The following is a 22,455-nucleotide window of genomic DNA, read 5'->3' as shown; positions in this document are numbered from 1 at the left end:
GGTCTTCAAATTCCCCCTGCAGCCTATTCACAGGCACAACAGGTTTTGGGATCCCTGCTTTCCCAGAGAAGGAACATCTCACGGTGTGCATCCTCGGCAGAGCCTGTTCCCGAAAAGGCAAACGTCCGGCTCCTTGTCCCACACAGAAGCTGGCAGCCCTGAAAGCTGTTGCTGGTCTTCACCTTCCCCCTGCAGCCTATTCACAGGCACCACCGCACTGGGAATCTCTGCTTTCCCAAAGACGCAATCTCTCACGGTGCGCATCCTCGGCAGAGCCTGTTCCCGAAAAGGCAAACGTCCGGCTCCTTGTCCCACACGGAAGGTGGCAGCCCTGAAAGCTGTTGCTGGTCTTCACCTTCCCCCTGCAGCCTATTCACAGGCACAACCGCACTGGGAATCTCTGCTTTCCCAAAGACGCAATCTCTCATGGTGGACATCCTCGGCAGAGCCTGTTCCCGAAAAGGCAAACGTCCGGCTCCTTGTCCCACACGGAAGGTGGCAGCCCTGAAAGCTCTTGCTGGTCTTCACCTTCCCCCTGCAGCCTATTCACAGGCACAACAGGTTTTGGGATCTCTGCTTGCCCAGAGAAGGAACATCTCACGGTGCGCATCCTCGGCAGAGCCTGTTCCCGAAAAGGCAAACGTCCGGCTCCTTGTCCCACACGGAAGGTGGCAGCCCTGAAAGCTCTTGCTGGTCTTCACCTTCCCCCTGCAGCCTTTTCACAGGCACAACAGGTTTGGGGATCTGTGCTTGCCCAGAGAAGGAACATCTCACGGTGCGCATCCTCGGCAGAGCCTGTTCCCGAAAAGGCAAACGTCCGGCTCCTTGTCCCACACGGAAGGTGGCAGCCCTGAAAGCTCTTGCTGGTCTTCACCTTCCCCCTGCAGCCTATTCACAGGCACCACCGCACTGGGAATCTCTGCTTTCCCAAAGACACAATCTCTCACGGTGCGCATCCTCGGCAGAGCCTGTTCCCGAAAAGGCAAACGTCCGGCTCCTTGTCCCACATGGAAGGTGGCAGCCCGGAAAGCTGTTGCTGGTCTTCACCTTCCCCCTGCAGCCTATTCACAGGCAAAACCGCACTGGGAATCTCTGCTTTCCCAAAGACGCAATCCCACACGGTGCGCATCCTCGGCAGAGCCTGTTCCCGAAAAGGCAAACGTCCGGCTCCTTGTCCCACACGGAAGGTGGCAGCCCTGAAAGCTCTTGCTGGTCTTCACCTTCCCCCTGCAGCCTATTCACAGGCACAACCGCACTGGGAATCTCTGCTTTCCCAAAGACGCAATCCCACACGGTGCGCATCCTCGGCAGAGCCTGTTCCCGAAAAGGCAAACGTCCGGCTCCTTGTCCCACACGGAAGGTGGCAGCCCTGAAAGCTCTTGCTGGTCTTCACCTTCCCCCTGCAGCCTTTTCACAGGCACAACCGCACTGGGAATCTCTGCTTTCCCAAAGACGCAATCCCTCACGGTGCACATCCTCGGCAGAGCCTGTTCCCGAAAAGGCAAACGTCCGGCTCCTTGTCCCACACGGAAGGTGGCAGCCCTGAAAGCTCTTGCTGGTCTTCGCCTTCCCCGTGCAGCCTATTCACAGGCACAACAGGTTTTGCGATCTATGCTTGCCCAGAGACGCAATCTCTCACGGTGCGCATCCTCGGCAGAGCCTGTTCCCGAAAAGGCAAACGTACGGCTCCTTGTCCCACACGGAAGGTGGCAGCCCTGAAAGCTGTTGCTGGTCTTCACCTTCCCTGTGCAGCCTATTCACAGGCACAACAGGTTTGGGGATCTGTGCTTGCCCAGAGAAGGAACATCTCACGGTGCGCATCCTCGGCAGAGCCTGTTCCTGAAAAGGCAAACGTCCGGCTCCTTGTCCCACACGGAAGGTGGCAGCCCGGAAAGCTCTTGCTGGTCTTCACCTTCCCCCTGCAGCCTATTCACAGGCACAACAGGTTTTGGGATCTCTGCTTTCCCAAAGACGCAATCCCTCACGGTGCGCATCCTCGGCAGAGCCTGTTCCCAAAAAGGCAAACGTCCGGCTCCTTGTCCCACACGGAAGGTGGCAGCCCTGAAAGCTCTTGCTGGTCTTCACCTTCCCCCTGCAGCCTATTCACAGGCACAACAGGTTTTGGGATCTGTGCTTGCCCCAAGACGCAATCTCTCACGGTGCGCATCCTCGGCAGAGCCTGTTCCCGAAAAGGCAAACATCCGGCTCCTTGTCCCACACGGAAGGTGGCAGCCCTCAAAGCGCTTGCTGGTCTTCACCTTCCCCCTGCAGCCTATTCACAGGCACAACAGGTTTTGGGATCTCTGCTTTCCCAGAGACGCAATCTCTCACGGTGCGCATCCTCGGCAGAGCCTGTTCCCGAAAAGGCAAACGTCCGGCTCCTTGTCCCACACGGAAGGTGGCAGCCCGGAAAGCTCTTGCTGGTCTTCACCTTCCCCCTGCAGCCTTTTCACAGGCACAACCGCACTGGGAATCTCTGCTTTCCCAAAGACGCAATCCCTCACGGTGCACATCCTCGGCAGAGCCTGTTCCCGAAAAGGCAAACGTCCGGCTCCTTGTCCCACACGGAAGGTGGCAGCCCTGAAAGCTCTTGCTGGTCTTCACCTTCCCCCTGCAGCCTATTCACAGGCACAACAGGTTTTGCGATCTATGCTTGCCCAGAGACGCAATCTCTCACGGTGCGCATCCTCGGCAGAGCCTGTTCCCGAAAAGGCAAACGTCCGGCTCCTTGTCCCACACGGAAGGTGGCAGCCCGGAAAGCTGTTGCTGGTCTTCACCTTCCCCCTGCAGCCTATTCACAGGCACAACAGGTTTTGGGATCCCTGCTTTCCCAGAGAAGGAACATCTCACGGTGCGCATCCTCGGCAGAGCCTGTTCCCGAAAAGGCAAACGTCCGGCTCCTTGTCCCACACGGAAGGTGGCAGCCCGGAAAGCTGTTGCTGGTCTTCACCTTCCCCCTGCAGCCTATTCACAGGCACAACCGCACTGGGAATCTCTGCTTTCCCAAAGACGCAATCCCTCACGGTGCGCATCCTCGGCAGAGCCTGTTCCCGAAAAGGCAAACGTCCGGCTCCTTGTCCCACACGGAAGGTGGCAGCCCTGAAAGCTCTTGCTGGTCTTCACCTTCCCCCTGCAGCCTATTCACAGGCACAACAGGTTTGGGGATCTGTGCTTGCCCCAAGACGCAATCTCTCACGGTGCGCATCCTCGGCAGAGCCTGTTCCCGAAAAGGCAAACGTCCGGCTCCTTGTCCCACATGGAAGGTGGCAGCCCTGAAAGCTCTTGCTGGTCTTCACCTTCCCCCTGCAGCCTATTCACAGGCACCACCGCACTGGGAATCTCTGCTTTCCCAAAGACGCAATCTCTCACGGTGCGCATCCTCGGCAGAGCCTGTTCCCGAAAAGGCAAACGTCCGGCTCCTTGTCCCACATGGAAGGTGGCAGCCCGGAAAGCTGTTGCTGGTCTTCACCTTCCCCCTGCAGCCTATTCACAGGCACAACCGCACTGGGAATCTCTGCTTTCCCAAAGACGCAATCCCACACGGTGCGCATCCTCGGCAGAGCCTGTTCCCGAAAAGGCAAACGTCCGGCTCCTTGTCCCACACGGAAGGTGGCAGCCCTGAAAGCTCTTGCTGGTCTTCACCTTCCCCCTGCAGCCTATTCACAGGCACAACCGCACTGGGAATCTCTGCTTTCCCAAAGACGCAATCCCACACGGTGCGCATCCTCGGCAGAGCCTGTTCCCGAAAAGGCAAACGTCCGGCTCCTTGTCCCACACGGAAGGTGGCAGCCCTGAAAGCTCTTGCTGGTCTTCACCTTCCCCCTGCAGCCTTTTCACAGGCACAACCGCACTGGGAATCTCTGCTTTCCCAAAGACGCAATCCCTCACGGTGCACATCCTCGGCAGAGCCTGTTCCCGAAAAGGCAAACGTCCGGCTCCTTGTCCCACACGGAAGGTGGCAGCCCTGAAAGATCTTGCTGGTCTTCGCCTTCCCCGTGCAGCCTATTCACAGGCACAACAGGTTTTGCGATCTATGCTTGCCCAGAGACGCAATCTCTCACGGTGCGCATCCTCGGCAGAGCCTGTTCCCGAAAAGGCAAACGTACGGCTCCTTGTCCCACACGGAAGGTGGCAGCCCTGAAAGCTGTTGCTGGTCTTCACCTTCCCCGTGCAGCCTATTCACAGGCACAACAGGTTTGGGGATCTGTGCTTGCCCAGAGAAGGAACATCTCACGGTGCGCATCCTCGGCAGAGCCTGTTCCTGAAAAGGCAAACGTCCGGCTCCTTGTCCCACACGGAAGGTGGCAGCCCTGAAAGCTCTTGCTGGTCTTCACCTTCCCCCTGCAGCCTATTCACAGGCACAACAGGTTTTGGGATCTCTGCTTTCCCAAAGACGCAATCCCTCACGGTGCGCATCCTCGGCAGAGCCTGTTCCCAAAAAGGCAAACGTCCGGCTCCTTGTCCCACACGGAAGGTGGCAGCCCTGAAAGCTGTTGCTGGTCTTCACCTTCCCCGTGCAGCCTATTCACAGGCACCACCGCACTGGGAATCTCTGCTTTCCCAAAGACGCAATTTCTCACGGTGCGCATCCTCGGCAGAGCCTGTTCCCGAAAAGGCAAACGTCCGGCTCCTTGTCCCACACGGAAGGTGGCAGCCCTGAAAGCTCTTGCTGGTCTTCACCTTCCCCCTGCAGCCTATTCACAGGCACAACAGGTTTTGGGATCTGTGCTTGCCCCAAGACGCAATCTCTCACGGTGCGCATCCTCGGCAGAGCCTGTTCCCGAAAAGGCAAACATCCGGCTCCTTGTCCCACACGGAAGGTGGCAGCCCTCAAAGCGCTTGCTGGTCTTCACCTTCCCCCTGCAGCCTATTCACAGGCACAACAGGTTTTGGGATCTCTGCTTTCCCAGAGACGCAATCTCTCACGGTGCGCATCCTCGGCAGAGCCTGTTCCCGAAAAGGCAAACGTCCGGCTCCTTGTCCCACACGGAAGGTGGCAGCCCGGAAAGCTCTTGCTGGTCTTCACCTTCCCCCTGCAGCCTATTCACAGGCACAACAGGTTTTGGGATCTCTGCTTGCCCAGAGAAGGAACATCTCACGGTGCGCATCCTCGGCAGAGCCTGTTCCCGAAAAGGCAAACGTCCGGCTCCTTGTCCCACACGGAAGGTGGCAGCCCTGAAAGCTCTTGCTGGTCTTCACCTTCCCCCTGCAGCCTTTTCACAGGCACAACCGCACTGGGAATCTCTGCTTTCCCAAAGACGCAATCCCTCACGGTGCACATCCTCGGCAGAGCCTGTTCCCGAAAAGGCAAACGTCCGGCTCCTTGTCCCACACGGAAGGTGGCAGCCCTGAAAGCTCTTGCTGGTCTTCACCTTCCCCCTGCAGCCTATTCACAGGCACAACAGGTTTTGGGATCTCTGCTTGCCCAGAGACGCAATCTCTCACGGTGCGCATCCTCGGCAGAGCCTGTTCCCGAAAAGGCAAACGTCCGGCTCCTTGTCCCACACGGAAGGTGGCAGCCCGGAAAGCTGTTGCTGGTCTTCACCTTCCCCCTGCAGCCTATTCACAGGCACAACAGGTTTTGGGATCCCTGCTTTCCCAGAGAAGGAACATCTCACGGTGCGCATCCTCGGCAGAGCCTGTTCCTGAAAAGGCAAACGTCCGGCTCCTTGTCCCACACGGAAGGTGGCAGCCCGGAAAGCTGTTGCTGGTCTTCACCTTCCCCCTGCAGCCTATTCACAGGCACAACCGCACTGGGAATCTCTGCTTTCCCAAAGACGCAATCCCTCACGGTCCGCATCCTCGGCAGAGCCTGTTCCCGAAAAGGCAAACGTCCGGCTCCTTGTCCCACACGGAAGGTGGCAGCCCTGAAAGCTCTTGCTGGTCTTCACCTTCCCCCTGCAGCCTATTCACAGGCACAACAGGTTTGGGGATCTGTGCTTGCCCCAAGACGCAATCTCTCACGGTGCGCATCCTCGGCAGAGCCTGTTCCCGAAAAGGCAAACGTCCGGCTCCTTGTCCCACATGGAAGGTGGCAGCCCTGAAAGCTCTTGCTGGTCTTCACCTTCCCCTTGCAGCCTATTCACAGGCACAACAGGTTTTGGGATCTCTGCTTGCCCCAAGACGCAATCTCTCACGGTGCGCATCCTCGGCAGAGCCTGTTCCCGAAAAGGCAAACATCCGGCTCCTTGTCCCACACGGAAGGTGGCAGCCCGGAAAGCGCTTGCTGGTCTTCACCTTCCCCGTGCAGCCTATTCACAGGCACAACAGGTTTTGGGATCTATGCTTTCCCAGAGACGCAATCTCTCACGGTGCGCATCCTCGGCAGAGCCTGTTCCCGAAAAGGCAAACGTCCGGCTCCTTGTCCCACACGGAAGGTGGCAGCCCTGAAAGCTCTTGCTGGTCTTCACCTTCCCCCTGCAGCCTATTCACAGGCACAACAGGTTTTGGGATCTCTGCTTGCCCAGAGAAGGAACATCTCACGGTGCGCATCCTCGGCAGAGCCTGTTCCCGAAAAGGCAAACGTCCGGCTCCTTGTCCCACACGGAAGGTGGCAGCCCTGAAAGCTCTTGCTGGTCTTCACCTTCCCCCTGCAGCCTATTCACAGGCACAAGAGGTTTTGGGATCCCTGCTTTCCCAGAGACGCAATCTCTCACGGTGCGCATCCTCGGCAGAGCCTGTTCCCGAAAAGGCAAACGTCCGGCTCCTTGTCCCACACGGAAGGTGGCAGCCCTGAAAGCTGTTGCTGGTCTTCACCTTCCCCGTGCAGCCTATTCACAGGCACAACAGGTTTTGGGATCTGTGCTTGCCCAGAGAAGGAACATCTCACGGTGCGCATCCTCGGCAGAGCCTGTTCCTGAAAAGGCAAACGTCCGGCTCCTTGTCCCACACGGAAGGTGGCAGCCCTGAAAGCTGTTGCTGGTCTTCACCTTCCCCCTGCAGCCTATTCACAGGCACAACAGGTTTTGGGATCTCTGCTTTCCCAAAGACGCAATCCCTCACGGTGCGCATCCTCGGCAGAGCCTGTTCCCAAAAAGGCAAACGTCCGGCTCCTTGTCCCACACGGAAGGTGGCAGCCCTGAAAGCTGTTGCTGGTCTTCACCTTCCCCCTGCAGCCTATTCACAGGCACCACCGCACTGGGAATCTCTGCTTTCCCAAAGACGCAATCTCTCACGGTGCGCATCCTCGGCAGAGCCTGTTCCCGAAAAGGCAAACGTCCGGCTCCTTGTCCCACACGGAAGGTGGCAGCCCTGAAAGCTCTTGCTGGTCTTCACCTTCCCCCTGCAGCCTATTCACAGGCACAACAGGTTTTGGGATCTGTGCTTGCCCCAAGACGCAATCTCTCACGGTGCGCATCCTCGGCAGAGCCTGTTCCCGAAAAGGCAAACATCCGGCTCCTTGTCCCACACAGAAGGTGGCAGCCCTCAAAGCGCTTGCTGGTCTTCACCTTCCCCGTGCAGCCTATTCACAGGCACAACAGGTTTTGGGATCTCTGCTTTCCCAGAGACGCAATCTCTCACGGTGCGCATCCTCGGCAGAGCCTGTTCCCGAAAAGGCAAACGTCCGGCTCCTTGTCCCACACGGAAGGTGGCAGCCCGGAAAGCTCTTGCTGGTCTTCACCTTCCCCCTGCAGCCTATTCACAGGCACAACAGGTTTTGGGATCTCTGCTTGCCCAGAGAAGGAACATCTCACGGTGCGCATCCTCGGCAGAGCCTGTTCCCGAAAAGGCAAACGTCCGGCTCCTTGTCCCACACGGAAGGTGGCAGCCCTGAAAGCTCTTGCTGGTCTTCACCTTCCCCCTGCAGCCTTTTCACAGGCACAACCGCACTGGGAATCTCTGCTTTCCCAAAGACGCAATCCCTCACGGTGCACATCCTCGGCAGAGCCTGTTCCCGAAAAGGCAAACGTCCGGCTCCTTGTCCCACACGGAAGGTGGCAGCCCTGAAAGCTCTTGCTGGTCTTCCCCTTCCCCGTGCAGCCTATTCACAGGCACAACAGGTTTTGCGATCTATGCTTGCCCAGAGACGCAATCTCTCACGGTGCGCATCCTCGGCAGAGCCTGTTCCCGAAAAGGCAAACGTCCGGCTCCTTGTCCCACACGGAAGGTGGCAGCCCTGAAAGCTGTTGCTGGTCTTCACCTTCCCCCTGCAGCCTATTCACAGGCACAACAGGTTTTGGGATCTGTGCTTGCCCAGAGAAGGAACATCTCACGGTGCGCATCCTCGGCAGAGCCTGTTCCTGAAAAGGCAAACGTCCGGCTCCTTGTCCCACACGGAAGGTGGCAGCCCGGAAAGCTGTTGCTGGTCTTCACCTTCCCCCTGCAGCCTATTCACAGGCACAACCGCACTGGGAATCTCTGCTTTCCCAAAGACGCAATCCCTCACGGTGCGCATCCTCGGCAGAGCCTGTTCCCGAAAAGGCAAACGTCCGGCTCCTTGTCCCACACGGAAGGTGGCAGCCCTGAAAGCTCTTGCTGGTCTTCACCTTCCCCCTGCAGCCTATTCACAGGCACAACAGGTTTGGGGATCTGTGCTTGCCCCAAGACGCAATCTCTCACGGTGCGCATCCTCGGCAGAGCCTGTTCCCGAAAAGGCAAACGTCCGGCTCCTTGTCCCACATGGAAGGTGGCAGCCCTGAAAGCTCTTGCTGGTCTTCACCTTCCCCTTGCAGCCTATTCACAGGCACAACAGGTTTTGGGATCTCTGCTTGCCCCAAGACGCAATCTCTCACGGTGCGCATCCTCGGCAGAGCCTGTTCCCGAAAAGGCAAACATCCGGCTCCTTGTCCCACACGGAAGGTGGCAGCCCTGAAAGCGCTTGCTGGTCTTCACCTTCCCCGTGCAGCCTATTCACAGGCACAACAGGTTTTGGGATCTATGCTTTCCCAGAGACGCAATCTCTCACGGTGCGCATCCTCGGCAGAGCCTGTTCCCGAAAAGGCAAACGTCCGGCTCCTTGTCCCACACGGAAGGTGGCAGCCCTGAAAGCTCTTGCTGGTCTTCACCTTCCCCCTGCAGCCTATTCACAGGCACAACAGGTTTTGGGATCTCTGCTTGCCCAGAGAAGGAACATCTCACGGTGCGCATCCTCGGCAGAGCCTGTTCCCGAAAAGGCAAACGTCCGGCTCCTTGTCCCACACGGAAGGTGGCAGCCCTGAAAGCTCTTGCTGGTCTTCACCTTCCCCCTGCAGCCTATTCACAGGCACAAGAGGTTTTGGGATCCCTGCTTTCCCAGAGACGCAATCTCTCACGGTGTGCATCCTCGGCAGAGCCTGTTCCCGAAAAGGCAAACGTCCGGCTCCTTGTCCCACACGGAAGGTGGCAGCCCTGAAAGCTCTTGCTGGTCTTCACCTTCCCCCTGCAGCCTATTCACAGGCACCACCGCACTGGGAATCTCTGCTTTCCCAAAGACGCAATCTCTCACGGTGCGCATCCTCGGCAGAGCCTGTTCCCGAAAAGGCAAACGTCCGGCTCCTTGTCCCACACGGAAGGTGGCAGCCCTGAAAGCTCTTGCTGGTCTTCACCTTCCCCCTGCAGCCTATTCACAGGCACCACCGCACTGGGAATCTCTGCTTTCCCACAGACGCAATCCCTCACGGTGCGCATCCTCGGCAGAGCCTGTTCCCGAAAAGGCAAACGTCCGGCTCCTTGTCCCACACGGAAGGTGGCAGCCCGGAAAGCTGTTGCTGGTCTTCACCTTCCCCCTGCAGCCTATTCACAGGCACAACAGGTTTTGGGATCTGTGCTTGCCCAGAGAAGGAACATCTCACGGTGCGCATCCTCGGCAGAGCCTGTTCCCGAAAAGGCAAACGTCCGGCTCCTTGTCCCACACGGAAGGTGGCAGCCCTGAAAGCTCTTGCTGGTCTTCACCTTCCCCCTGCAGCCTATTCACAGGCACAACAGGTTTTGGGATCTCTGCTTGCCCAGAGAAGGAACATCTCACAGTGCGCATCCTCGGCAGAGCCTGTTCCTGAAAAGGCAAACGTCCGGCTCCTTGTCCCACACGGAAGGTGGCAGCCCGGAAAGCTCTTGCTGGTCTTCACCTTCCCCCTGCAGCCTATTCACAGGCACAACCGCACTGGGAATCTCTGCTTTCCCAAAGACGCAATCCCTCACGGTGAACATCCTCGGCAGAGCCTGTTCCCGAAAAGGCAAACGTCCGGCTCCTTGTCCCACACGGAAGGTGGCAGCCCTGAAAGCTCTTGCTGGTCTTCACCTTCCCCCTGCAGCCTATTCACAGGCACAACAGGTTTTGGGATCTGTGCTTGCCCAGAGAAGGAACATCTCACGGTGCGCATCCTCGGCAAAGCCTGTTCCCGAAAAGGCAAACGTCCGGCTCCTTGTCCCACACGGAAGGTGGCAGCCCGGAAAGCTCTTGCTGGTCTTCACCTTCCCCCTGCAGCCTATTCACAGGCACAACAGGTTTGGGGATCTGTGCTTGCCCAGAGAAGGAACATCTCACGGTGCGCATCCTCGGCAGAGCCTGTTCCCGAAAAGGCAAACGTCCGGCTCCTTGTCCCACACGCAAGGTGGCAGCCCTGAAAGCTCTTGCTGGTCTTCACCTTCCCCCTGCAGCCTATTCACAGGCACCACCGCACTGGGAATCTCTGCTTTCCCAAAGACGCAATCTCTCACGGTGCGCATCCTCGGCAGAGCCTGTTCCCGAAAAGGCAAACGTCCGGCTCCTTGTCCCACATGGAAGGTGGCAGCCCTGAAAGCTGTTGCTGGTCTTCACCTTCCCCCTGCAGCCTATTCACAGGCACAACCGCACTGGGAATCTCTGCTTTCCCAAAGACGCAATCCCACACGGTGCGCATCCTCGGCAGAGCCTATTCCCGAAAAGGCAAACATCCGGCTCCTTGTCCCACACGGAAGGTGGCAGCCCTGAAAGCTGTTGCTGGTCTTCACCTTCCCCCTGCAGCCTATTCACAGGCACAACCGCACTGGGAATCTCTGCTTTCCCAAAGACGCAATCCCACACGGTGCGCATCCTCGGCAGAGCCTGTTCCCGAAAAGGCAAACGTCCGGCTCCTTGTCCCACACGGAAGGTGGCAGCCCTGAGAGCTCTTGCTGGTCTTCACCTTCCCCCTGCAGCCTTTTCACAGGCACAACCGCACTGGGAATCTCTGCTTTCCCAAAGACGCAATCCCTCACGGTGCACATCCTCGGCAGAGCCTGTTCCCGAAAAGGCAAACGTCCGGCTCCTTGTCCCACACGGAAGGTGGCAGCCCTGAAAGCTGTTGCTGGTCTTCACCTTCCCCCTGCAGCCTATTCACAGGCACAACAGGTTTTGCGATCTATGCTTGCCCAGAGACGCAATCTCTCACGGTGCGCATCCTCGGCAGAGCCTGTTCCCGAAAAGGCAAACGTCCGGCTCCTTGTCCCACACGGAAGGTGGCAGCCCTGAAAGCTCTTGCTGGTCTTCACCTTCCCCCTGCAGCCTATTCACAGGCACAACAGGTTTGGGGATCTGTGCTTGCCCCAAGACGCAATCTCTCACGGTGCGCATCCTCGGCAGAGCCTGTTCCCGAAAAGGCAAACGTCCGGCTCCTTGTCCCACACGGAAGGTGGCAGCCCTGAAAGATCTTGCTGGTCTTCACCTTCCCCGTGCAGCCTATTCACAGGCACAACAGGTTTTGGGATCTGTGCTTGCCCCAAGACGCAATCTCTCACGGTGCGCATCCTCGGCAGAGCCTGTTCCCGAAAAGGCAAACATCCGGCTCCTTGTCCCACACGGAAGGTGGCAGCCCTGAAAGCGCTTGCTGGTCTTCACCTTCCCCGTGCAGCCTATTCACAGGCACAACAGGTTTTGGGATCTCTGCTTTCCCAGAGACGCAATCTCTCACGGTGCGCATCCTCGGCAGAGCCTGTTCCCGAAAAGGCAAACGTCCGGCTCCTTGTCCCACACGGAAGGTGGCAGCCCTGAAAGCTCTTGCTGGTCTTCACCTTCCCCCTGCAGCCTATTCACAGGCACAACAGGTTTTGGGATCTCTGCTTTCCCAGAGAAGGAACATCTCACGGTGCGCATCCTCGGCAGAGCCTGTTCCCGAAAAGGCAAACATCCGGCCCCTTGTCCCACACGGAAGGTGGCAGCCCGGAAAGCTGTTGCTGGTCTTCACCTTCCCCCTGCAGCCTATTCACAGGCACAACAGGTTTGGGGATCTGTGCTTGCCCAGAGAAGGAACATCTCACGGTGCGCATCCTCGGCAGAGCCTGTTCCCGAAAAGGCAAACGTCCGGCTCCTTGTCCCACACGGAAGGTGGCAGCCCTGAAAGCTCTTGCTGGTCTTCACCTTCCCCCTGCAGCCTATTCACAGGCACCACCGCACTGGGAATCTCTGCTTTCCCAAAGACGCAATCTCTCACGGTGCGCATCCTCGGCAGAGCCTGTTCCCGAAAAGGCAAACGTCCGGCTCCTTGTCCCACACGGAAGGTGGCAGCCCTGAAAGCTCTTGCTGGTCTTCACCTTCCCCCTGCAGCCTATTCACAGGCACCACCGCACTGGGAATCTCTGCTTTCCCAAAGACGCAATCTCTCACGGTGCGCATCCTCGGCAGAGCCTGTTCCCGAAAAGGCAAACGTCCGGCTCCTTGTCCCACACGGAAGGTGGCAGCCCTGAAAGCTCTTGCTGGTCTTCACCTTCCCCCTGCAGCCTATTCACAGGCACAACCGCACTGGGAATCTCTGCTTTCCCAAAGACGCAATCCCACACGGTGCGCATCCTCGGCAGAGCCTGTTCCCGAAAAGGCAAACGTCCGGCTCCTTGTCCCACACGGAAGGTGGCAGCCCTGAAAGCTGTTGCTGGTCTTCACCTTCCCCCTGCAGCCTATTCACAGGCACAACCGCACTGGGAATCTCTGCTTTCCCAAAGACGCAATCCCACACGGTGCGCATCCTCGGCAGAGCCTGTTCCCGAAAAGGCAAACGTCCGGCTCCTTGTCCCACACGGAAGGTGGCAGCCCTGAGAGCTCTTGCTGGTCTTCACCTTCCCCCTGCAGCCTTTTCACAGGCACAACCGCACTGGGAATCTCTGCTTTCCCAAAGACGCAATCCCTCACGGTGCACATCCTCGGCAGAGCCTGTTCCCGAAAAGGCAAACGTCCGGCTCCTTGTCCCACACGGAAGGTGGCAGCCCTGAAAGCTCTTGCTGGTCTTCACCTTCCCCCTGCAGCCTATTCACAGGCACAACAGGTTTTGGGATCTGTGCTTGCCCAGAGACGCAATCTCTCACGGTGCGCATCCTCGGCAGAGCCTGTTCCCGAAAAGGCAAACGTCCGGCTCCTTGTCCCACACGGAAGGTGGCAGCCCTGAAAGCTCTTGCTGGTCTTCACCTTCCCCCTGCAGCCTATTCACAGGCACAACAGGTTTGGGGATCTGTGCTTGCCCAGAGAAGGAACATCTCACGGTGCGCATCCTCGGCAGAGCCTGTTCCTGAAAAGGCAAACGTCCGGCTCCTTGTCCCACACGGAAGGTGGCAGCCCTGAAAGCTCTTGCTGGTCTTCACCTTCCCCCTGCAGCCTATTCACAGGCACAACAGGTTTTGGGATCTGTGCTTGCCCCAAGACGCAATCTCTCACGGTGCGCATCCTCGGCAGAGCCTGTTCCCGAAAAGGCAAACGTCCGGCTCCTTGTCCCACACGGAAGGTGGCAGCCCTGAAAGATCTTGCTGGTCTTCACCTTCCCCGTGCAGCCTATTCACAGGCACAACAGGTTTTGGGATCTGTGCTTGCCCCAAGACGCAATCTCTCACGGTGCGCATCCTCGGCAGAGCCTGTTCCCGAAAAGGCAAACGTCCGGCTCCTTGTCCCACACGGAAGGTGGCAGCCCTGAAAGCGCTTGCTGGTCTTCACCTTCCCCATGCAGCCTATTCACAGGCACAACAGGTTTTGGGATCTCTGCTTTCCCAGAGACGCAATCTCTCACGGTGCGCATCCTCGGCAGAGCCTGTTCCCGAAAAGGCAAACGTCCGGCTCCTTGTCCCACACGGAAGGTGGCAGCCCTGAAAGCTCTTGCTGGTCTTCACCTTCCCCCTGCAGCCTATTCACAGGCACAACAGGTTTTGGGATCTCTGCTTTCCCAGAGAAGGAACATCTCACGGTGCGCATCCTCGGCAGAGCCTGTTCCCGAAAAGGCAAACGTCCGGCTCCTTGTCCCACACGGAAGGTGGCAGCCCTGAAAGCGCTTGCTGGTCTTCACCTTCCCCCTGCAGCCTATTCACAGGCACAACAGGTTTGGGGATCTGTGCTTGCCCAGAGAAGGAACATCTCACGGTGCGCAGCCTCGGCAGAGCCTGTTCCCGAAAAGGCAAACGTCCGGCTCCTTGTCCCACACGGAAGGTGGCAGCCCTGAAAGCTCTTGCTGGTCTTCACCTTCCCCCTGCAGCCTATTCACAGGCACCACCGCACTGGGAATCTCTGCTTTCCCAAAGACGCAATCTCTCACGGTGCGCATCCTCGGCAGAGCCTGTTCCCGAAAAGGCAAACGTCCGGCTCCTTGTCCCACACGGAAGGTGGCAGCCCTGAAAGCTCTTGCTGGTCTTCACCTTCCCCCTGCAGCCTATTCACAGGCACAACCGCACTGGGAATCTCTGCTTTCCCAAAGACGCAATCCCTCACGGTGCGCATCCTCGGCAGAGCCTGTTCCCGAAAAGGCAAACGTCCGGCTCCTTGTCCCACACGGAAGGTGGCAGCCCTGAAAGCTGTTGCTGGTCTTCACCTTCCCCCTGCAGCCTATTCACAGGCACAACAGGTTTGGGGATCTGTGCTTGCCCAGAGAAGGAACATCTCACGGTGCGCATCCTCGGCAAAGCCTGTTCCCGAAAAGGCAAACGTCCGGCTCCTTGTCCCACACGGAAGGTGGCAGCCCGGAAAGCTCTTGCTGGTCTTCACCTTCCCCCTGCAGCCTATTCACAGGCACAACAGGTTTGGGGATCTGTGCTTGCCCCAAGACGCAATCTCTCACGGTGCGCATCCTCGGCAGAGCCTGTTCCCGAAAAGGCAAACGTCCGGCTCCTTGTCCCACACGGAAGGTGGCAGCCCTGAAAGATCTTGCTGGTCTTCACCTTCCCCGTGCAGCCTATTCACAGGCACAACAGGTTTTGGGATCTGTGCTTGCCCCAAGACGCAATCTCTCACGGTGCGCATCCTCGGCAGAGCCTGTTCCCGAAAAGGCAAACATCCGGCTCCTTGTCCCACACGGAAGGTGGCAGCCCTGAAAGCGCTTGCTGGTCTTCACCTTCCCCGTGCAGCCTATTCACAGGCACAACAGGTTTTGGGATCTCTGCTTTCCCAGAGACGCAATCTCTCACGGTGCGCATCCTCGGCAGAGCCTGTTCCCGAAAAGGCAAACGTCCGGCTCCTTGTCCCACACGGAAGGTGGCAGCCCTGAAAGCTCTTGCTGGTCTTCACCTTCCCCCTGCAGCCTATTCACAGGCACAACAGGTTTTGGGATCTCTGCTTTCCCAGAGAAGGAACATCTCACGGTGCGCATCCTCGGCAGAGCCTGTTCCCGAAAAGGCAAACGTCCGGCTCCTTGTCCCACACGGAAGGTGGCAGCCCTGAAAGCTCTTGCTGGTCTTCACCTTCCCCCTGCAGCCTATTCACAGGCACAACAGGTTTGGGGATCTGTGCTTGCCCAGAGAAGGAACATCTCACGGTGCGCATCCTCGGCAGAGCCTGTTCCCGAAAAGGCAAACGTCCGGCTCCTTGTCCCACACGGAAGGTGGCAGCCCTGAAAGCTCTTGCTGGTCTTCACCTTCCCCCTGCAGCCTATTCACAGGCACCACCGCACTGGGAATCTCTGCTTTCCCAAAGACGCAATCTCTCACGGTGCGCATCCTCGGCAGAGCCTGTTCCCGAAAAGGCAAACGTCCGGCTCCTTGTCCCACACGGAAGGTGGCAGCCCTGAAAGCTCTTGCTGGTCTTCACCTTCCCCCTGCAGCCTATTCACAGGCACCACCGCACTGGGAATCTCTGCTTTCCCAAAGACGCAATCTCTCACGGTGCGCATCCTCGGCAGAGCCTGTTCCCGAAAAGGCAAACGTCCGGCTCCTTGTCCCACACGGAAGGTGGCAGCCCTGAAAGCTCTTGCTGGTCTTCACCTTCCCCCTGCAGCCTATTCACAGGCACAACCGCACTGGGAATCTCTGCTTTCCCAAAGACGAAATCCCACACGGTGCGCATCCTCGGCAGAGCCTGTTCCCGAAAAGGCAAACATCCGGCTCCTTGTCCCACACGGAAGGTGGCAGCCCTGAAAGCTGTTGCTGGTCTTCACCTTCCCCCTGCAGCCTATTCACAGGCACAACCGCACTGGGAATCTCTGCTTTCCCAAAGACGCAATCCCACACGGTGCGCATCCTCGGCAGAGCCTGTTCCCGAAAAGGCAAACGTCCGGCTCCTTGTCCCACACGGAAGGTGGCAGCCCTGAGAGCTCTTGCTGGTCTTCACCTTCCCCCTGCAGCCTTTTCACAGGCACAACCGCACTGGGAATCTCTGCTTTCCCAAAGACGCAATCCCTCACGGTGCACATCCTCGGCAGAGCCTGTTCCCGAAAAGGCAAACGTCCGGCTCCTTGTCCCACACGGAAGGTGGCAGCCCTGAAAGCTGTTGCTGGTCTTCACCTTCCCCCTGCAGCCTATTCACAGGCACAACAGGTTTTGCGATCTATGCTTGCCCAGAGACGCAATCTCTCACGGTGCGCATCCTCGGCAGAGCCTGTTCCCGAAAAGGCAAACGTCCGGCTCCTTGTCCCACACGGAAGGTGGCAGCCCTGAAAGCTCTTGCTGGTCTTCACCTTCCCCCTGCAGCCTATTCACAGGCACAACAGGTTTGGGGATCTGTGCTTGCCCAGAGAAGGAACATCTCACGGTGCGCATCCTCGGCAGAGCCTGTTCCTGAAAAGGCAAGCGTCCGGCTCCTTGTCCCACACGGAAGGTGGCAGCCCTGAAAGCTCTTGCTGGTCTTCACCTTCCCCCTGCAGCCTATTCACAGGCACAACAGGTTTGGGGATCTGTGCTTGCCCCAAGACGCAATCTCTCACGGTGCGCATCCTCGGCAGAGCCTGTTCCCGAAAAGGCAAACGTCCGGCTCCTTGTCCCACACGGAAGGTGGCAGCCCTGAAAGATCTTGCTGGTCTTCACCTTCCCCGTGCAGCCTATTCACAGGCACAACAGGTTTTGGGATCTGTGCTTGCCCCAAGACGCAATCTCTCACGGTGCGCATCCTCGGCAGAGCCTGTTCCCGAAAAGGCAAACATCCGGCCCCTTGTCCCACACGGAAGGTGGCAGCCCTGAAAGCGCTTGCTGGTCTTCACCTTCCCCGTGCAGCCTATTCACAGGCACAACAGGTTTTGGGATCTCTGCTTTCCCAGAGACGCAATCTCTCACGGTGCGCATCCTCGGCAGAGCCTGTTCCCGAAAAGGCAAACGTCCGGCTCCTTGTCCCACACGGAAGGTGGCAGCCCTGAAAGCTCTTGCTGGTCTTCACCTTCCCCCTGCAGCCTATTCACAGGCACAACAGGTTTTGGGATCTCTGCTTTCCCAGAGAAGGAACATCTCACGGTGCGCATCCTCGGCAGAGCCTGTTCCCGAAAAGGCAAACGTCCGGCTCCTTGTCCCACACGGAAGGTGGCAGCCCGGAAAGCTGTTGCTGGTCTTCACCTTCCCCCTGCAGCCTATTCACAGGCACAACAGGTTTGGGGATCTGTGCTTGCCCAGAGAAGGAACATCTCACGGTGCGCATCCTCGGCAGAGCCTGTTCCCGAAAAGGCAAACGTCCGGCTCCTTGTCCCACACGGAAGGTGGCAGCCCTGAAAGCTCTTGCTGGTCTTCACCTTCCCCCTGCAGCCTATTCACAGGCACCACCGCACTGGGAATCTCTGCTTTCCCAAAGACGCAATCTCTCACGGTGCGCATCCTTGGCAGAGCCTGTTCCCGAAAAGGCAAACGTCCGGCTCCTTGTCCCACACGGAAGGTGGCAGCCCTGAAAGCTCTTGCTGGTCTTCACCTTCCCCCTGCAGCCTATTCACAGGCACAACCGCACTGGGAATCTCTGCTTTCCCAAAGACGCAATCCCTCACGGTGCGCATCCTCGGCAGAGCCTGTTCCCGAAAAGGCAAACGTCCGGCTCCTTGTCCCACACGGAAGGTGGCAGCCCTGAAAGCTGTTGCTGGTCTTCACCTTCCCCCTGCAGCCTATTCACAGGCACAACAGGTTTTGGGATCTGTGCTTGCCCAGAGAAGGAACATCTCACGGTGCGCATCCTCGGCAAAGCCTGTTCCCGAAAAGGCAAACGTCCGGCTCCTTGTCCCACACGGAAGGTGGCAGCCCGGAAAGCTCTTGCTGGTCTTCACCTTCCTCCTGCAGCCTATTCACAGGCACCACCGCACTGGGAATCTCTGCTTTCCCAAAGATGCAATCTCTCACGGTGCGCATCCTCGGCAGAGCCTGTTCCCGAAAAGGCAAACGTCCGGCTCCTTGTCCCACATGGAAGGTGGCAGCCCTGAAAGCTGTTGCTGGTCTTCACCTTCCCCCTGCAGCCTATTCACAGGCACAACCGCACTGGGAATCTCTGCTTTCCCAAAGACGCAATCCCACACGGTGCGCATCCTCGGCAGAGCCTGTTCCCGAAAAGGCAAACGTCCGGCTCCTTGTCCCACACGGAAGGTGGCAGCCCTGAAAGCTCTTGCTGGTCTTCACCTTCCCCCTGCAGCCTATTCACAGGCACAACAGGTTTTGGGATCTCTGCTTGCCCAGAGAAGGAACATCTCACGGTGCGCATCCTCGGCAGAGCCTGTTCCCGAAAAGGCAAACGTCCGGCTCCTTGTCCCACACGGAAGGTGGCAGCCCGGAAAGCTCTTGCTGGTCTTCACCTTCCCCCTGCAGCCTATTCACAGGCACAACAGGTTTTGGGATCCCTGCTTTCCCAGAGACGCAATCTCTCACGGTGCGCATCCTCGGCAGAGCCTGTTCCCGAAAAGGCAAACGTCCGGCTCCTTGTCCCACACGGAAGGTGGCAGCCCTGAAAGCTCTTGCTGGTCTTCACCTTCCCCCTGCAGCCTATTCACAGGCACAACCGCACTGGAAATCTCTGCTTTCCCAAAGACGCAATCTCTCACGGTGCGCATCCTCAGCAGAGCCTGTTCCCGAAAAGGCAAACGTCCGGCTCCTTGTCCCACACGGAAGGTGGCAGCCCTGAAAGCTCTTGCTGGTCTTCACCTTCCCCGTGCAGCCTATTCACAGGCACAACAGGTTTTGGGATCTCTGCTTTCCCAGAGACGCAATCTCTCACGGTGCGCATCCTCGGCAGAGCCTGTTCCCGAAAAGGCAAACGTCCGGCTCCTTGTCCCACACGGAAGGTGGCAGCCCTGAAAGCTGTTGCTGGTCTTCACCTTCCCCGTGCAGCCTATTCACAGGCACAACAGGTTTTGGGATCTCTGCTTGCCCAGAGACGCAATATTTCACGGTGCGCATCCTCGGCAGAGCCTGTTCCCGAAAAGGCAAACGTCCGGCTCCTTGTCCCACACGGAAGGTGGCAGCCCTGAGAGCTCTTGCTGGTCTTCACCTTCCCCCTGCAGCCTATTCACAGGCACAACCACACTGGGAATCTCTGCTTTCCCAGAGAGGCAATCTCTCACGGTGGGCATCCTCGGCAGAGCCTGTTCCCGAAAAGGCAAACGTCCGGCTCCTTGTCCCACACGGAAGGTGGCAGCCCGGAAAGCTGTTGCTGGTCTTCACCTTCCCCATGCAGCCTATTCACAGGCACAACCGCACTGGGAATCTCTGCTTTCCCACAGACGCAATCTCTCACGGTGCACATCCTCGGCAGAGCCTGTTCCCGAAAAGGCAAACGTCCGGCTCCTTGTCCCACACGGAAGGTGGCAGCCCTGAAAGCTCTTGCTGGTCTTCACCTTCCCCCTGCAGCCTATTCACAGGCACAACAGGTTTGGGGATCTCTGCTTGCCCAGAGACGCAATCTTTCACGGTGCGCATCCTCGGCAGAGCTTGTTCCCGAAAAGGCAAACGTCCGGCTCCTTGTCCCACACGGAAGGTGACAGCCCGGAAAGCTCTTGCTGGTCTTCACCTTCCCCCTGCAGCCTATTCACAGGCACAACAGGTTTTGGGATCTCTGCTTTCCCAGAGAAGGAACATCTCACGGTGCGCATCCTCGGCAGAGCTTGTTCCCGAAAAGGCAAACGTCCGGCTCCTTGTCCCACACGGAAGGTGGCAGCCCTGAAAGCTCTTGCTGGTCTTCACCTTCCCCCTGCAGCCTATTCACAGGCACAACAGGTTTTGGGATCCCTGCTTTCCCAGAGACGCAATCTCTCACGGTGTGCATCCTCGGCAGAGCCTGTTCCCGAAAAGGCAAACGTCCGGCTCCTTGTCCCACACGGAAGGTGGCAGCCCTGAAAGCTCTTGCTGGTCTTCACCTTCCCCCTGCAGCCTATTCACAGGCACAACAGGTTTTGGGATCTCTGCTTGCCCAGAGAAGGAACATCTCACGGTGCGCATCCTCGGCAGAGCCTGTTCCCGAAAAGGCAAACGTCCGGCTCCTTGTCCCACACGGAAGGTGGCAGCCCTGAAAGCTCTTGCTGGTCTTCACCTTCCCCCTGCAGCCTTTTCACAGGCACAACCGCACTGGGAATCTCTGCTTTCCCAAAGACGCAATCCATCACGGTGCGCATCCTCGGCAGAGCCTGTTCCCGAAAAGGCAAACGTCCGGCTCCTTGTCCCACACGGAAGGTGGCAGCCCTGAAAGCTCTTGCTGGTCTTCACCTTCCCCCTGCAGCCTATTCACAGGCACAACAGGTTTTGGGATCTGTGCTTGCCCAGAGAAGGAACATCTCACGGTGCGCATCCTCGGCAGAGCCTGTTCCCGAAAAGGCAAACGTCCAGCTCCTTGTCCCACACGGAAGGTGGCAGCCCTGAAAGCTGTTGCTGGTCTTCACCTTCCCCCTGCAGCCTATTCACAGGCACAACAGGTTTTGGGATCTCTGCTTGCCCAGAGACGCAATCTCTCACGGTGCGCATCCTCGGCAGAGCCTGTTCCCGAAAAGGCAAACGTCCGGCTCCTTGTCCCACACGGAAGGTGGCAGCACTGAAAGCTCTTGCTGGTCTTCACCTTCCCCCCGCAGCCTATTCACAGGCACAACAGGTTTTGGGATCTCTGCTTGCCCAGAGACGCAATCTCTCACGGTGCGCATCCTCGGCAGAGCCTGTTCCCGAAAAGGCAAACGTCCGGCTCCTTGTCCCACACGGAAGGTGGCAGCCCTGAGAGCTCTTGCTGGTCTTCACCTTCCCCCTGCAGCCTATTCACAGGCACAACAGGTTTTGGGATCCCTGCTTTCCCAGAGAAGGAACATCTCACGGTGCGCATCCTCGGCAGAGCCTGTTCCCGAAAAGGCAAACGTCCGGCTCCTTGTCCCACACGGAAGGTGGCAGCCCTGAAAGCTCTTGCTGGTCTTCACCTTCCCCCTGCAGCCTATTCACAGGCACAACAGGTTTTGGGATCTGTGCTTGCCCAGAGAAGGAACATCTCACGGTGCGCATCCTCGGCAGAGCCTGTTCCCGAAAAGGCAAACGTCCGGCTCCTTGTCCCACACGGAAGGTGGCAGCCCGGAAAGCTGTTGCTGGTCTTCACCTTCCCCCTGCAGCCTATTCACAGGCACAACCGCACTGGGAATCTCTGCTTTCCCAGAGACGCAATCTCTCACGGTGCGCATCCTCGGCAGAGCCTGTTCCCGAAAAGGCAAACGTCCGGCTCCTTGTCCCACACGGAAGGTGGCAGCCCGGAAAGCTCTTGCTGGTCTTCACCTTCCCCGTGCAGCCTATTCACAGGCACAACCGCACTGGGAATCTCTGCTTTCCCAAAGATGCAATCCCTCACGGTGCGCATCCTCGGCAGAGCCTGTTCCCGAAAAGGCAAACGTCTGGCTCCTTGTCCCACACGGAAGGTGGCAGCCCTGAAAGCTGTTGCTGGTCTTCACCTTCCCCCTGCAGCCTATTCACAGGCACAACAGGTTTGGGGATCTGTGCTTGCCCCAAGACGCAATCTCTCACGGTGCGCATCCTCGGCAGAGCCTGTTCCCGAAAAGGCAAACGTCCGGCTCCTTGTCCCACACGGAAGGTGGCAGCCCGGAAAGCTCTTGCTGGTCTTCACCTTCCCCCTGCAGCCTATTCACAGGCACAACCGCACTGGGAATCTCTGCTTTCCCACAGACGCAATCTCTCACGGTGCACATCCTCGGCAGAGCCTGTTCCCGAAAAGGCAAACGTCCGGCTCCTTGTCCCACACGGAAGGTGGCAGCCCTGAAAGCTCTTGCTGGTCTTCACCTTCCCCCTGCAGCCTATTCACAGGCACAACAGGTTTTGGGATCTCTGCTTGCCCAGAGACGCAATATTTCACGGTGCGCATCCTCGGCAGAGCCTGTTCCCGAAAAGGCAAACGTCCGGCTCCTTGTC

The sequence above is a fragment of the Haliaeetus albicilla genome, chromosome 22, assembly GCF_947461875.1.
Source record: "Haliaeetus albicilla chromosome 22, bHalAlb1.1, whole genome shotgun sequence".
Classification (NCBI taxonomy): domain Eukaryota; kingdom Metazoa; phylum Chordata; class Aves; order Accipitriformes; family Accipitridae; genus Haliaeetus; species Haliaeetus albicilla.
The sequence above is the reverse complement of the archived record's forward strand: the minus strand, read 5'-3'. Positions refer to the sequence as shown.